A 12189-nucleotide genomic window follows, 5' to 3' on the forward strand; every position below is an offset into this window, starting at 1 on the left:
GAGTGGAACGTGCCCCTGTTGGAGACTATTATAGATTAAGAGAGATTAAGGAGTCATAGCAACCAAATGCCCTGTGTGGGCCTTGTTTGGATCTCAATTCAAACAGACCAACTATTAAAAAAAAGTTTTGGAGACAACTAGAGAAATTTAAAAATGAACTAAGTATTAAGGAAATACTGTTAATGTTAATAGGTGATGATGGCAGCAGTGTGGTTCCGTTTTTGAAACATTTCTTATCTCTTAGAGATAGAAGCTGATGTCCTAATGAGTAGAATGATGTATCTGGGATTTGCTTTGAAATTTTCAGCCCTCTCCTCCAAAAGTGGGGAAGATAATTGAAATAAGTATGGCAAAATATGGTGATTATTGATGCTGGGTGATGGGTGTATGGTATTCATTATATTATTCTTGCTATTTTTGTGTGCGTTTGAACATTTCCATAATTTAATTAAATTACTCTCTCCAACCTTATTCCTTCTCAGCCTATCTATCCCTCCCCTCAATAACCAGTAATGTTTTATTTATTTATTTATTTTGGTAGTTAAATTATGGGTCAAAGTATTTCTTTCTCATCCTCTCTTCCTGATTTTTTAAAATCCAATTTTATTGAGATATGTTCACGCAGCATAGAAACAGCCCGAAGTATACAATCACTGGTTCACAGTATCATCACACAGTTGTGCATACAGCCCCATGAGCAAACTTAGAACATTTTCATTACTTCAGAAAAAAAATAAAAATAAAAAAGAAATCTCTATGTATCCTTCATAATGCAAATACAAGTACATACTAATATACAGTATGTATATACTATACATAGCACTCGAAGCAGCACTATACACTCTGGTCTGTACGTGGCTTTTCCTCTCCTTGTTATGTGTGGTTGGAAGAATAATGGCCCCCCACAGATATTGCATCTTGATCCCAGGAACCTGTGACTATGGTGCCTTCCATGGCGAAAGTGACTTTGTAGATGAGATTCAGGCTCAGGTTTTGAGATGGGGCTGGCATCCTGGATCAACCAGGTGGGCCCAATCTAATTGCACACGCTCTCATACTAGAGGATCTCTGCTGGCTGTGGTTGGAGGGAGATGTGAGGAAGGGTCAGAGAGACGTGACAGTGCTGGCTTTGAAGATGGAGGAAGGGGCCGAGGAATGTGGGCGGCCTCTGGAAGTTGGACAAGCAAGGAGATGGAACTTCCAAAAGGAACCAGCCCTGCTGACACCTTGGTTTTAGCCCTGTGAGACCTGAGTCAGACTTCTGGTTTACAGAGCTGTGAGAAAATGAATTTGTGTTTAAGCCACTTAAGTCCAAGATGATTTGTCACAGCTGCAGTAGACAACTAACATGTTATATCTTGAAGATACTTCCACATGAGCACAGAGAGAGCAAAACCATTAGTTCCTCATGGTTATACACAGTGCCTAGAATGAGACAGATGTGGGCTTGAGTCCAGGCTCTCCCACATATTAGCTGTGTGATTTTGGGCAAGTTACTTCACCTCTCTGAACCTGTCTCCTCATCTGGAAAATGGGAATGATAAGCGCTCCTCTGCCATGGGATCACTATGATGATTAAATCATGGAATGCATGTAAGACATTTAGCACCATGCCCACTACAGAGTAAATACTAAAAAAATGACAACTGTTCATAACATTATGACCAAGAACTTTGAAAATTATTATAAGGAACTTGCCCTGAGTCCTCGGGCCTCACCTTCCTCTCCTCCGACGACTCTCCTGTCTTGTGTGTTTGTTTACCTTTGTAAGGGAGCTCCATTTCCTTAGAGAGTGGGCAGCAGTTTGAGGGCAGGGACCCTGTTTCAGACCTCTTGGTGGTTAGAATTTGCATCCTGTTCCGGTGACTGAGCTATTAAGAGGCAAAGCTTCCGTGAGTGGCTGACCACATCTGTTCTTTCTCTCCTTCCAAAGTTGAGGTTCTCTCCTTCTCAGGCTCAGGGCGTGCCTGTCAAAGGCACCATTGGGCCCTGGCAGGCTCCCTTGCTGCTCCCACATGGCATAGCCTCTTGAAGGGGTGGGGGCCTTCAGGGTCCCCCTCAGTGTCCCCAACCGGCAGCCATCCAGCTTTTGCTTGAGCTTACCCCCTCCTGGGCAGGCCACTCTGCCACATGGTAGTTCTGTTTATTAGGAAGTTTTCCTGCCTCCCTGTAACCCCTCTATGTGTTTTCCCTTCTGGGGTTGCATGGAATGAGCCTCCTTTCCCTTCCACATGGCAGCCCTTCAGCCTTTTAGTCCAATGTGGGGTGGTGGAAGGGGCACAAACTGGGGAGGCAGAGACCAGGGTTCCAGTTCCAGCTCTGCCACTGACTTGCCACTGATTTGCCACTGACTTGCTGTGTGGCCCTGGGCTTAAGTGACTTTTTCCATCCCATTTTCATCATCTGTAAAAAAGGAAGGCTAACACCTTCCTTTCAGGATACCTAGGGGATACTATGGGAAGCATCCCACACGTAGCCAACACCCAATAAATGCTGATTTCTTTTCCTTCCGATAACAGGTCCTGCCTTCTGGGCTCCTTAACGTCTCCTTGGGGAGTAAGGGGGCGGTTTGGAGGCAGCGCTGCCCCTCTTGCTGCCCTGGGCACGCAGCGCGCAGACCGACGTCCAGCCTCTGTGGGCGGGCTGGCCGTGGATGCCTGGAATCCTCCTCCTGTCAGGACAGTCTGCACCTTCAGCCCTTCCCTGGCCTTGGTTTCCTGGCTGGGGCACCCTCTCTCCGACGTGGGCGAAGCACGCCCCTCTCTCTTTGCTGAGGAACCAGGCGGGGCCTCTGCATGAACCTGTCCAGACCCGCAAGTCGTTCTTCCCAACCTTCAGGGCCGGGGAGCGCGCCGGCTCACAGCGCTCACCTCGGCCCCGCCCAGGAACCCCCGCGGGGCTCTGTGGCTCGGGACGGGCTTGCACACAGCTGTTTCCACCACAAACACCAGCCCAAATTCCTCGTGGCCTAGAGCACAAGTTCCCACAGCAGCCGATGCCCCTGCCGCCCCCGGCCCCTTCCCGAGGCGCACAGCCGGGACTCTCGGCAGCCCCGCCCTGCCCGCAGGTCCCCGCCCGGATTCATCAGACGAGGCTGGGGAACAGCCCGCCCGGCCCTGCGTCCCCGCTCCCCTTTCCCTGCTTTGTTCCCTCCGCCTTCCTCAGCATCACCTGACCTCGTGGACATTGGATTTCTTGTCTTTGATCTGTCTCCTTCTACTTGAATGGAAGCTCCTTGGGGGCAGGGGCTGCCCCATTTGCCCACTGCTGAATCTCTAGGCCTGGAATGGCCGGACACTCACCAGATGTGAACACATACTTTGTTGACAGACCTGAACCGTTCAATCTGTGTGGACAGATAGTGAGTGGCAGCGGAAGCCTCCGGAGCCAGGACGGATGGTCCCTGGATGGGTGGGCATTGCAAGGAAGGGAGGGGCCCTTGGCAGGACACTGAGGGGTGCGCAGGGAGGAGAGGGCTGACCAGGGCTGAGGGGTTCCTGCACTTCCTTCCTGTCCACTGAGTCAGCCAGTCTGTGGGTGGGGTGGGGATGAGTGGACTGGGGTGGTGGCCCCAGTTGGGAGTACAGCAGTGGGGATGGGGGTGGGGGGTGTTAAGGGTCAACAACATAAGAACTTGCTCCTCACATCCTCTCTCTCTACCTGTCAAGAGTTGCCTCTTCTGTCTCCATCTCCTCTGGTCAGTCACACTTCTCTGTCCCACTGGCTTCCTCCCAGATCCTTGGATTTCTGGAAGGTGGGCTAGAAGTGTGAGGAGGAGCTGAACCATAACCTCGCTTGCTGTCTTTGGCTTTATGCCAACCCTTTTACCCTCGTGGTTGCTCCTTTTTTTCCCTTCACCCCCCTTCCCTTCCCCTCTTCTCCACAGTCATGTCATACTTATTACTATCTGTTCATATCTGTCTCCCCGATTGCACTCTAAATCCAGGAAGCCAGGACCTTTCTGCTCCTTCAAGGCTATGTCCCAGTGCTTGGCATATTGGAGGCACTCAATATGTATTTGTAAATGAACGAACGCTAGAAAGAAGAAAGGATGGACTCTTCCCTAACCCTGTCCAGAGATGCTTTGATGAAATGTCTGTGCTCACAGCGAGCAGAGGTAGCAGAACGTTCTCCCCTGGAGGAGGTGAGTGCTCTTGCTGAAAGGCTGGCCGCTGCTCCATCTGGCAGCCCTGGTGCTCTGGGGGCAGGACAGGGGTATGTTGGATAAATCCGTTTGCTTAGGTCCACTGGGTGCAAACCTCATACTCGTCCTGTAACAGAAAGGCCAAAGAGAAAGTTCTCCTATGTCATGTAAGGCAGGGCCTAGAACTGGAGTGGGAGAGAAAAGTGAGGAGTGGATACTGGGTCAACATTCCTCTTTGTCTTTACTCTTGCCTCTCACCCTGCCTCTCAGTTGTGGGAACAAAAGAAAATCAAATCCTTCTCCTAATCATTTATTCATAGATTCAATAAATATTTATGGGCTGACTGTGTACTTGATAACTGTGGTTAGGCCAAGCACAGAGAGCTGAATAGCCTGATCCCAAGTTTCAAGGAGCTCATGGCCTGGAAGGGGAGATAGAGAAGTAAACAGTCCAGAACAAGGCCACAGTGGCTGTGATAGAGGTACAGGCAGGCACCCGTGGGAGCAGGAGACACTGAGTGTGGGACTTGATGAAGGCTGTATGAAGGAGGGGACATCTGAGAAAGGCTTTGAAGGATGAACAGGAGTTTGATGAATAAAGAGAGAGAAAGGGAAAGCATGTTATGGGTAGAAGGAATAACACCTGGAAGTTGTGAAATTGTGTAGGGCTGGGGTAACTGTGGCTTCAGCGTGGGGTTGGATGGGAGGCGACTAATGGGAGCCAAGATCGTAGGGTGAGAGTGCAGCCAGATTGTAAAGTGTTTTGTGTACAGTGCTCAGGAACTTGGAATTGATCCCGTGAGCAACGGATAGTTAATACAGGCCTTAAGTAGGGGAAGGTTATTTTCTGCTTGCAACCCTTCCCCACCTCCCAAACCCATTCATTCTTCACCCGTCTCTGACCTTCTCTATAGACTGCTTCACCAGGGACCCTTGCCCTCCTCTGGCTGGAGGGCAGGAGGAGAGAGTGGCTGGGATACTTATCCCCCCATGGCCTTGTCACATTTCAGGCCAGCGATGGCTGTGTCCCTCCACCGCCAAACTCCAGCCAGGCTCCCTCTCCCTCGGCCCGAGCCCTCTTTGGCTCTGGTAACACCAACCCCTTTCCATTTCCTGCTGTTGCTGTCCCTGAGTACTCCACGTCCCCTGTTGGTTCACTTAATCCTGCCCTCAACTCTGTACATCAATCATACCTTCATAAGCTCTCTTTAGAGGGCCCCTTGGCATGATTCCTCTGTTTCTCCCTGGGACCCTGCCTGTTAGAGCAGGGGTGTGGCTTAGTCAGTGCTGGGTGGGAAAACAGTCCTGGCAGTGGGGGGAGACGGGCGGTGGGGATGCTAGTTCAGATGCTGTCAAAAGACCAGGTGTGGGACAGGCTGGCACTGAGGCAGTGGCAACTGGGAGGGAGGGCAGGGGCCAGAGTTAAGTGGCGTTTCTGTAGTGAATGGGCAAGTTTGCTTGACTTACTGGGAAGAGAGGGAAATGAGTGGAGGAAAGGATGGAGGCCCCCAGTTCCCTGCTTGGAAGACAGAAAGTATTGGTCAGCAATCACTGCACAAGAAATAACCATAAAATCTGATATTTGCAATTCAAATTGAGGACTGTGAAGTTTTACTTAATCTCTTCTATCTGACATCTGCATCCTCTTTCTCTTACATCAAGAATTTTAACTCTTTAGTACACTATGGATGATGATAGAATTAGAATATCACATAATTATTCATTTGCTTTATTTCACATTACATATGCAGCAGTCTCAGATAATAACATTATCTCAAATGATATGATTATTGAAAATAGTTAATTATTTTTTTCTATTTATTTGGTCCTTCAGAATAGATCCCACGATGGATGTATAGTCCAAATTCTGTACTTTAAAGTCACTTGGAAAGTATTTTCTCTGGGTGATTGTGCTATCAACTGATTCATTTTAGAGATTGCTTTAAATTTTTTTAAAAATTTATGTTATAATTATATAAAATATTTAAATTGTTGCAAAGTCAAATGTACAAAACAAAATATTAATATATTTAAAGCCTTATTAGCTGCTATCTCTGTGTCCCCTCTACCTTATTTCCTCCCTCCCATTATAAATAATCATTAAAATTATTTTATGGTTTATTATTGTATTATTTGTTTTCTTAAATATAAAATAACTGCATCCCTTTTATTCCCCCTTTCTTAGATAAACAGAAACATTGCATATACACTTTTCTCCACCTTGCTTTTTCTACTTAATAATATCCTGGAGATCATTCCACAGTAGTTTATACAGATAGCCTTTGTTTCTTCCTTTACTCGTTTTCATAGTATTCTGTTGTGTAATTTATTCAACCTGTCTCCCAATGATGGATATTTAAGTTACTTTCTCTTTTGCTATTACAAACAGTCCTGCCTTGTGCATTTATTTTTGCTTTTTTTTTTTTTTTTTCTTGGTACAGAGTATATCTGTGGGATAAATTCCTAGATAAATTCTGGATCAAAGATTAAATGGAGTGCCATTTTACTAAATATTGCCCAAATTCCTGTAAGGATTACACCAATAATGAAAGAGTGTCCATTTCCCTGTAGTCTTGCTGGAAGAGTATATTATCAATTTGGAATTTTTGCCAATCTACAAGATGTTTTAGCATAGTTGTAATTTGCATTTCTCCTCTTAGGAGCAAGGTTGAGCATCTGTTCATAAGATTGACAGCAATTTGCTTTTCTCTTCCTGTAAGTTGGTCATTTTGCCAGCCCTTTTTTCTGTAGGGCCATTGGGCCTTTTCTCTAGGTTTAGAAGTTCATTAACATCAGGGACAATGACCCATTCTTTGTGATACTGGTTGCAAATAGTTTTTCCAATATCTCCTTTGTCTTTTTATTTTGTGGTGTATTTCGTCATGCAAAAATTTTAGTTTTTTGTGATTAAATATATCTATCTTTTTTCCACTCCTAGGTTATAGAGGCATTCTTGTATGTGTTCTTCTACTTGTATTATTTTTTAAAAAATATTTAAATCCATATTCCATTTGGAACTTATCCGGGCCTATGGTATAATGAATGGATCCAGTTTTACCTGTTTCTATAAGGCTATCCAAGTGTCTGGCTCTTACAAGTACCCTCGGAGGTCACAGTTTAGATACTAATAGGACAAAATTGTTATCCAATGGGTGGAAGTTCAGGGAATCATAGACAAAGACACTGGATCAAAAGGAGGCAGATTACAGTGTTCAATTAAATTTTATGCATTTGATTATTATTTCTTTCAGGTAGCCCAGACAGTTTTGAATCATTCATTTAATTAGTAAATTAAATATTTATTAAGTAACTACTGTACCTAGTAGCAGAGGATATCTACACATGTGCAGAGTTGGGCCATCCAGCATCCATTTGCCCTTTGGGTAGAATGCCCAGATTTTCTTCAAGGACCTACACCTTCCTTATGGTTTGGGCGGGATTGATTTGGCTCTGTGAATCGGCCCTGATTGGCCAAAGTCGTGCTCCATCTTGAAGGCAACAGTGATCAGTTCTGGGCTAGACTGGGATCGGTTCTGGAGCAGCCTGGGCTCCAACCAGAGCTAGTGATATATTGGTTGTGGGTTCTGGAAGGGAGGCAGGAACTTTTTCTGGATGCACTTCAACCTGGAAGCATGAAAGCTGGAACCACTGCCATTGTGTCATCATCACATGTGGTCTAAGAAAACACTAGCCCAGGAAAGAGATCAAACTGAGGTGAGAAATGGAAGGAAACCAGGTCTTTGTGATATCATAGATCCGAGTCAGGCTGTACTTGAAGGCAGCCAGCCCCAGCCCTGGACTTTTCAGTTACATGAACTTTTCAGGAAAAGTCCCCTTTTCCTGAAGCCAGTTTGGTTTGTTTTTGTCACTTGCAGCTGAAAGGGTCCTAAATCAAACAATAGTCATTACTAAATTTTGTCTTTTATTCTAGTTTTTTAGAGATGGTGACTCAAGGAAGAAAGTGTTATGGGATATGGTCAGAATACCACAATTCTCCCACTTACCCCAGCTCCTTCCTCTCAGGGTCCTCATTTTTGGAATAATGTCAATGACACCTGCCTGTCATTTTGAAGAAGAAATGAGAAAAGAAGCAATAAACTTTAAAGTGCTCTTCAAATTTTAAGGATCATATTTTACTCTTTGGAGGGCACAAAGAGTTTTATTCTTACCATTTTTTTGTATATATCACAGAGACTGCCTTGCACAAAGCAGATACTCAATAAAATATGTAATAATTTAATTTGAATGAAATAGAATGTTCCTCAAGATTATTCTCTCTAACACCAATGAGGAAAATGGAAGCACAGACTGACAAAGGATAAATAGGCCAGGAGCAGACTCAGGAGTCCTGCCCCCAGACTCATGCTCAACCCAAAGGTCAAGTCTCAACCCTCTGAGGAAAGACCCCAGTGAGGAGGTGCCTGGTTAAAGAGCCAGCTTGGTCAGCAACCTGCTGGGTGACTTTTGAGTGAATTGCGTCAGCCCTTTGGGCCTCAGTTTCCTCAAATTCAAACAGTTGATCCTCACCTGTAACCAAGCATGGGTCCTACATGAAAGGACCTTGAGAAATGCGAAATGCCTCATAGATGCAATTGCTGCAACCACGCACACACAGACTTGAAGTTGCAAGGCTGCCTTGCAAATCCTGTCTGGAAGACACTGGTGTGGTGCTTTATCCCTCACCAAGCGTCTTCATCTGCAGACGCTCCTTCGATTTACCCCAGACTGTGAGGTAAGTCAGGTGCTATTTCTTCCAGGTGAGGGATGAGGAAGCTGAGGTACTGAGAAGTGAGTGACCTGCCCATCGAGTCAGAACTCACGCCCAAGTTTTCTGACGTCCAGTTCGAGGTCCTCCCAGGCCCCCACCCCACCCCTCAGGAAAACAAGGAGCCCCTCAGGGCTTTGCTTATGGAGCACACGCCCAGGCGGTGGGCTCAGAGGGAACCAGGGCGTCGCAGAGCCGTCGGGGGCCTTGCTGCGGCCTGGCTGGTGGGGGCGCTGGAGGCCCGGGTTACCCAGCGCCGTGTTTGGAGAGGCGGGGGCGTCCAGGGTTCCCGGCGCCGAGGGCAGGCGGGCGGACGCTGTCTGTTTTGCTGGGCCGTGAGTAGCCCTTCCGGGCATTGTGCTCCCCAGCCTGCTCGGGTCATGAACACAGAGACCAGGATGTCTTCGTAGTCGCCACAGCAACACCCCGTACTTCCCCCAGCATTCCAAGGAGGCTCCTGGTGTGGTCACTTACGGGAGATCTCCCAGCCGCCCTTCCTCCTCCCCCTCCCCCTGGACTCCATCCTCCTCAGGAGGAGATACTCATCTATAACTGTGGGGTTTGTGGCCTGGGAGGACCCTCACCACAGATATCTCCACTTGTCGGGCAGCTCTGTTTCCAGATGTCCTTCTCTCTCCTTCTCTTTAAAATTTTTTATTGTGGTTGCACGTAATACACCATAACATTTCCTTTTTTTAAAAAAATTTTATTCTGGTAACATATATACTATGTAAATGTTTCCATTTAAATCACTTTCAAGTAGACAATTCAGTGATATTAACTACATTCCCAATGTTGTGCTACCATCCCCGCCATCCATTACCCAAACTTTTCCATCACCCCAAACTCTGTACCCATTAAGCAACAACTCTCCAACCTGCCCCCCGCCCCCAGCCTATAATCTCTTTTGTGTCTCTGTGGATTTGTATATTCTATGTATTCAGATGTCCTTATCTCTTGGCCACAGAGGTCACAGCTAATATTTTCTGACTTGGGCACTGCACCAAGCTTCACAAACTTATCTTGTCAGTAGGTCCATGAAATGGAAGTGATTACAAGTTTAGAACTGAACAACATACTATTGTTATCCTGCCGCTTCCCCACAATGAAAATAAAGGTAACTGAAGCTTAGAGTGGCCTAGTTGCTCACCTGAGGACACAGTGGTGGTAAATGGCAGAGCCCAGGTCTCAACACCTCAATATCTGAGGCTGGGGCCTGTGTGCTGAACCCTCTGCCACATCACCCTCTCAGGCAAGCCTGGTGCTTTGTGCTTTGGAGGTGGGCAAGGATGAAATGGAGTCATTTGTTCAAGAGCCTTTGTTTTTGTACAAGAAACTTTTGATTTCAGAACAATTTTAGATTCACAGAATTATTGTGAAGACAGTACAGAGAGTTCTTGTATTCAGATGTCCTTATCTCCAATTTGTACCCAGTGGGAGGAGAAGCTGGTGGCCTTTGAGGCAGGCTTGATGCAAAAGAAGAAGGTCCAGTTCCAGGATTCTGGTCTTGAAGCCCTACTTCGGTCCCAATGTTGGGAGGAACCTGGGAAAATGAAGGGCAGCTTTGCTTGGAAGTGGCACCTGCAGTTTTCAGCACCTCCTGTCCTTGGGCCTGACATTATATAATTATAAATAATCGTCTGTGGATATTTGAAGGTCTGGGAGTTACTGTTAAAATGAATACCCCTAGGATATGAAATAACCTTAGCTGTTGGCAACTAATAGAGGGGATTAGTCAGCTTCTCAAAAAGAGGATGGGGTGCAAGACAGAAGTCTGAGGAAGGGTGCTGGGGGGAGCTGGGGTGTTGTGCTGTTTTGAAGCTGTTATGTGCCCCAGAAAAGGCCCTGTTCTTTTAATCCATTCCTGTGGGTGCAGACCTATTGTAGGTGGGACCTTTTGATTAGGTTATTTCAGTTGAGATATGAATTAACCCAATTAAGGTGGGTCTTAATCCCCTTACTGGAGTCCTTTATTAGAGAATAAAGGACACACAGAAAAAGCCAAGAGATGAAACCCAGAGAGCTCATAGAAAAGCCCCAGAGAAGCTAAGAGAAGTCCCACAGAAGCTGAGAGAGGACACCATTGGAACCAGAAGCTGAAAGTAATGAAACCCAGGAGTGAAGGACCTGCAGACGCCGGCCATGTACCTTCCCATGTGACAGAGGCGCCCCGGTTGCCAGCAGCCTGTCTTCAGAGGCCAGGTGCTGTCCTGTTGATGCCTTGAGTTGGACGTTTTCACAGCCTAAGAACTGTAAATTGTAAGTTAATAAATCCCTATTGTAAAAGCCAACCCATTTCTGGTATACTGCATTTCAGCAGTTTTATCAAACCGAAACAGGGTGCAGGAGGGGAGGGGGACACTGAAGAGGGGAGTGGAAGGGAGGGCACCAGGGGCCTGCTTGTGGGCCTTGGCAAGTCTGCCCAAAGCTGTCCTGGGGACATTCTTCTTATAGCTGGGTGACCTCTGGGACATCAGCACCCCCGTGATTCCCTTTCCCCACTTCTCTGTAACATGGAGAAGGTCAGCCGGGCAGGTTGTGACCTTTACCCTCATCCTCCCGCCACCCACACTGTGCCTCTACCCCCACCACCACTGCCCTCCTAGGGGAGCCAAGGAGGCTCCAGGGAAGGGTAATGCTCACAGCCCTAGGACAGAGGGGTCTCCATTTTACAGATGGGGCAACTGAGCTTTATGGAGGTTAGATGACATGCCAAATGTCATAGGTCAGTGATGGCTGGATGCAGGCCATGCTCTGGCTACTCTGCCCCCTGCGTGGTTGCTGGGGCCACAACAGACCAATCTGGGTCAGGGGTTGGCAAACTTTTTATACAAACTGTAAATATTTTAGGCTTTGTGGGTCACATGTGGCCTCTGACTTCCTTCTCTTCCTACCCCCACTTCTTCAACCCTTTAAAAATGTGAAACTCTACTTAGCTGCAGAGCCCTACACCAACAGGCCGCTGCTTGCCAATCCTGGTTCAGGTAAACAAAGTACGAATTGCTACAGAATGGCACACTTTCGTAGATTTCAGAGGGGATCTAAAATCCTCTCAAGGAATCCCAGGACTGGGGGAGCCAGAGTTACCTGTTGGATCCAGCAGGTCAAAGCTGGGCTCTGCAGGCAGATGCTGGTTTACGGAGGACCCAGGGGGATGAGGGCCACCTCTGTCAGCACAGGTTCTAGTGGGTGGCCACCGGCCCTGTCACTGCCCTCTGTCTGACCAGCCTGCCCTCGGCTCCTCCACCCTATGGACAGGGCGGGAGGCCCGCTGGGGCTG

The 12189-nt window shown here is 47.2% G+C and overlaps 1 long non-coding RNA gene across 1 annotated transcript; it reads left to right on the forward strand.

The window, feature by feature from the left end:
• Positions 1–910: 910 nt before the first annotated feature.
• Positions 911–10747, forward strand: LOC119541895. Its single transcript, XR_005218377.1, has 3 exons — positions 911–3411; positions 3947–4144; positions 8076–10747. It is a non-coding gene; the product is annotated as an uncharacterized LOC119541895 (long non-coding RNA).
• Positions 10748–12189: the final 1442 nt, after the last annotated feature.

Source organism: Choloepus didactylus, chromosome 8, assembly GCF_015220235.1.
Source record: "Choloepus didactylus isolate mChoDid1 chromosome 8, mChoDid1.pri, whole genome shotgun sequence".
Classification (NCBI taxonomy): domain Eukaryota; kingdom Metazoa; phylum Chordata; class Mammalia; order Pilosa; family Megalonychidae; genus Choloepus; species Choloepus didactylus.